Below are 5,196 nucleotides of genomic sequence, written 5' to 3' on the forward strand. Positions count from 1 at the left end.
GTGTGGGTCTCTGCTCAGAAGTCCCCGGGCAAGCCAAAGACCTCGCTGACACTCTCACACCCCCCCGCATCCGAGTCCATCGTGAATGTCGATGCTGGAGAGGAACCTACCTCGCTTAGTGGACCCCCTACGGTGCCCGAGAGAGGGATTTGTGTAAAGTCCCACACTGACTCGATTCCTACTGGGAACTCCAAGGGGGCTAGCGGGCCAGCTCCCGTGCTTGCATCAGTCCCCTCCGCTGGGGTGGGTACTCGGCTCTCATATGTCTCTGTGCTCTCGGAGGTGGCACCCCGCGCCCCCTCCTGGCAGGGAGGGGGAGGGGCCTTCTGCGATGACTCCGCAGGGGGTACTTTCCCCGGGTCCTCCGACTTCGTCGGGATCTCCGGGGTTCCCCCCTGCACCACCTCCGAATAGAGCCTGCCTCCTGAGCCTTTCCGCCTTTTTTGTGTTGCTGCCGCCGTGCCCCCTGGGTCCTCCACCTCAGGCACCGCTTGAGCGGGCATCTTGGGAGGGCCTGGACCGGCTTCCCCGGCTCTACCACCTCCACCGGTTTCCCGGGAGGGAGAGCCTGTCCGCCGGTCACTCACCCTCCTCTTTATGCTCCGCTGCTCCTTACCGGTCTGGGGGGGTCTACTGGAGACCTCCATCTCCTCAGGTTCCTCTCCCTGGGGGGGTGCATTTCGGTCATCTGGCTGCCCTGGCTGCTCCTTCGGTCCGGGTCGCCCTTGCTGCTCCGTCTTCTGTGCTCTGTGGGGGCAAAACGTGTAGAGGTGACCAACACTGCCGCAGAAATAACAACCTTTGCCTTTTTTGCACTCGCTTGTCTCGTGATCAGTGCCCCCACATTTCTTGCAAGTACTCGCACAGTTTTCTTTTTGGTGACCGTATGTTGAACAAACCCTGCAGAAGTCGGGCATTCCCGCAAAGTACAGGTCGCCATTCACTTTGCCCAATTTAAAACGCGCGGGCCGCAAGATCACTCCCCCCGGCCAACTGGGGTCACTTATACACGTGGCCTGGAAACGCCACTTTGAGGTCCAGATACCAAACTCGTTCATAATTTTTCCCATACATCTGACGGATTTAAAATATCGTGATAGGAAAGCCTCAACCTCTTTCACGTCAATGTAAGGAGAATACATCTTAATCACGACGAGTTTAGTTATGTCGAGGACGTGCTCGACCAGCAAGACCCCCTCAAGCTTCGGATCTTTCTTCTCTGGGATGGCCGCCACCAGATCTCGAAATATGCCAGTTTCTGTTAGGGTAACGTCATAGATCCGTCGCTTGGGGTAGTCTTGGATCGCTAGAATCTCTCTCTTTTGCACATTAAATGCTCCTTGTAGCACGTCCTCAACCACATACCTCAGGCCACGTGTATCCGCATTATTTGTAAAAGAGACACGTACTGTGTTCTTAATCCGCGCATATGCCGGTATTTCTTGTGGGCTTTCGCCCATGTTTGTAGAATGGAAAAGTCACAAAACCGCTTTTGTGACACAACAAAAGTAGCGCCCTCCTCTGGCCCGGAGACCAGAAGAGGCAGGGGGATCGCGACTCGTTTACCCTGGGACTAATCCCTCTCCCCGATAGCAGCAGGCGGGTGAAGCCCACCGGAGTGGGCGATCCCGCCAGGCAGAGGAGAGGGGTACCCGAGTTACCTTCTGACTAAGACCGCCTGTACCAGGTACACTTGATCTTAGCCAAAAGGCCGAGAAGTGATAACCCGTAACGGGTTTCACCTGTAGCCCGGTCCGCCCAACTCCACTTCCAAGGCTTGAGGCAACACGCTCAGCCAGCACTCTGGGCGCACCCACAATGCACCCAGGCAGCTGGGAGAGCTAGTAAAACTTTCCATAGCCCCGCCCCACGCCTTCTCAACCGCGCCCAGCCTCACACCCTCAGTCCTTCCTCTTGCACCGTGCTCACGCATCCTAGGCTTGCAGAGCCTGCTGCTGCTGCAGGACTCGTCAGCTCCCTACAAAGGATGGTTAAGCCGGCGATGACACTAGAAGCAAGCACTAGTTTGTCTCTGAAGGTGCGTCGGTCGGTCGGTTGGAGGGATCTCTTCGGCCGGCCGCATTTCCAGTGGGGACGGATGGAAACTTTTTACCTAAAATAAGGGAAATTGGCTTCGGCCCCATAGGGCTTTATTGCCTTCCCCTGGGCCAGCATTAGTAGACCCTAGTAAGGAGAATATTAGAGCGGCATGGTCATCCGAAGAACTTAAAAACATACAGCAGGCCTTTTTTGCACGCCCGCCATACATACATACATACATACATACATACATATTTTATATTTTTTTTACATATATACATTATATATATATATACATACATACATACATACATACACACACACACACACACACACACACACACACACACACACACACACATATACACACATATACACACACACATACAATCTTAAATCTATCTTTAATCTATATCTACAAAATCTGTAATTTAGAAATAATCCATATCTATATTCTACATAATTAATAAAGATAGATAGATAGACTCACTCACATACATGCATACATACATACATACTGTATGCAATTGAGCCAGGTGTTTGGAAGGCTGACGATGTCACTCCTTTGTGATGTCATGAGCCAGGTGTATGGCAGGCTGATGTCCCTCCATTGTGATGTCATCAATTTAGAAGCATTAATACCGGGCTTGGCAGCCATTTTAGTCAGTCTCTGCTGCAGCTGGGAGACGGGAGATGGTCTTTATTTCCACCAAGAAGCTGCAGAACTACCGGTAACTGCATCATTTTTATTTTATTCAATATAGGTTTTATTGGTTTCATGGAGGGGGGGAAACTTTTGCATTATCTCAAAGCAATGGAAAAAAAACTTTGACAATGAAACTTAATAAATAAATTTCGAGTTGAACTATATCATGTTTGTCTGTGATATTTTATAAGGTCTACAAACAGGGGAATGAGGGGAGGGTAAGGGGGGGGGGAGTGGTAAGGGAGGGTAGGTATCTATGACACGGGAGAAAGAGAAAATAAAACAAAAAGGAGGGGGGGGGGGCGGGCTCCGGAATTGTTGTTTCTCTTTACGATTGTGGTTTAAACGTGTTACTCACATGTCCCTGTCTGTAACCACTTGGTAAATAGGGGTGAGCTCCGGGCATCTATCCATATCGCCCAGGTGTGATACAATTTATCATAGCCTGACGGCTCATCTAGAAGCCTCATTCTCTCCATACGCTCTATTTCGTGGATCATTGTTATTTTTAGTGGAGTGCATTTTTTATGCAGCACACAAGGGGGAGACAGCGGCCTACCAAAATCTAGTTGGCTGCTGCTGTGGCTTTCTTTTTTTTAAAAAAAGGTAGGTTCCGTTCTTCCATGGTGAGGAATAGGCAGGGAGGTTCCGTTTTTGCCAGCTGGGGAATGCTTATAGGCAAGGCCTTATCCCTGGTGGTGCATGTAACGTCAGACCACGTTTTAGACATGCAGCAGCAGCATTCAGTCAGTGGCTGACAAACGAGCTCCATGCAAGTTTACATTAAACAGACACATTTCTTTCTTTACTGTATTGACTGCGGTCTGTAATCGAGCGGTTGAACTGTTTCTGTGACAATGCATTGAATAAAGCAATACATCCTTGTAAAGTAGACGTCCGTTCGTTGGAGTTCTTTGCTCCCCGGGTGTTGCTCCATCTCTAAACGTTGGCCTGGATCTTCATGGACGAATACTGCCCATCCCACGTGGAGCGTATATCTCAGCCCGCGTGGAGTGCTGCAGTCCAATGAGGTATTCCGTGCTACATAGCAAGCCTTGGGCCTGTGTGATTGGGGGTCCGCTGCTGTCTGTCCACTCTGAAGCGCGCATCCGGGGCCGGCCGCTTTTCGACTACCAGCGACTGCAGGTCACACACACAGGCTGGTTGGAATGGCCTAGCATTATCCTGATCCGGAGGTGTAACTTGAAGCTGCGGGGCCCCAGTACAAAGTCTGGAACTGGGCCCCCAAACTATAAAGCTTCATTGATAGCATTGGTTTACAATGTGGGGAAGAGAGACTTTATGGGCCCCCTGGGGCTCCGGGCCCCCTGCACATACACCCATGACCCGAATACGTGGAGCATACAGACGCAGGCTGCCAGGATACGCTGTGCCTGCCCGATGTTTCCAACTTGGCTATTAGCGCAGCGGTAGGTACGAACTATAGAGTGCGGCTGCCATATGAACTGGTGTGTGTGTGTGTGTGTGTCTGTGTGGTTTTGCTTCCAGTTGTACCTGTGCTGTGCACACTCTGGCAGACGCAGCTGCTCAGTGGATACAATGTTGTGAGCAGACGGGCTGAGTGTCAATCAAAGTGCTTGGGTGGTGGTAGCAGCAGCCGCCACAGCTGCGCTGCACCTCTTGCTCGTCGGTTTTGTTTTTCTGCCTTTGGAAACTGTTGTAGGAAAGGGGGTGCACCGGTCCTGGAGGTACTGCAATACCAGGTCAATGCGTGGAGTGGACAGAGCAAGCTCTTTTTCCAGCTCCCTGTTCTAAAAATCCATTTAATATATGGTCCCCAGATAGGGGACGTATCAGATATTAAACTGATAAGAACAGATTTTTTTTTTTTTTAAGTTGACAAACCCCGAAGGGTATTTTTATTTTAACAACAAATTTCCAGACATAGTAAAAATGCTCATATAGTACATTAAAACACATTGTACAACATATTAAAACATACCATATAAAACATTTTAAAACTTGTCTACATATATTTACATGTTGTTAAAAATCCACATTAAAATCACATAAAAAGGGCGCTTGGTGGCACTATATGATGGAGCTCCATTCCCCGATCAGCCATTTTCTCGATAAAATAGGAAAGTTTTTCCTGTCTACAATATAATATTCATATAATTCGTTAAGAGCAATGGATAAAATATCTTTAACCGATAAAACCTCGTGCTTAAAAACTAAAATATTTCTGGATTTCCACAGAGCTGCCTTCACCGAGTTGACCATCTTCCATGCCATAATTCTCTCAGTCCGTGTGGGGCATTCCAGACATCCATATAGTATTCCTTCCAGTGTTAGTTTTTTTAGTCTTGTTATTTTCTTAAGCAACGGTAAAAACTGAGTCCATATCCTCTTTGTTAAAAAGCAAGTCCATATCAGGTGCTGCGTTGACTCTTCTTTTGTACATCCGGGTCTTGGGCATGCGGCGGTGT

The 5,196-nt window shown here is 49.0% G+C and overlaps 1 non-coding gene across 1 annotated transcript; it reads right to left on the minus strand.

The window, feature by feature from the left end:
* Positions 1-4,433: 4,433 nt before the first annotated feature.
* Positions 4,434-4,624, minus strand: LOC136573844 (U2 spliceosomal RNA). Its single transcript, XR_010786062.1, has one exon. It is a non-coding gene; the product is annotated as a U2 spliceosomal RNA (small nuclear RNA).
* Positions 4,625-5,196: the final 572 nt, after the last annotated feature.

The sequence above is a fragment of the Eleutherodactylus coqui genome, chromosome 7, assembly GCF_035609145.1.
Source record: "Eleutherodactylus coqui strain aEleCoq1 chromosome 7, aEleCoq1.hap1, whole genome shotgun sequence".
Lineage (NCBI taxonomy): Eukaryota > Metazoa > Chordata > Amphibia > Anura > Eleutherodactylidae > Eleutherodactylus > Eleutherodactylus coqui.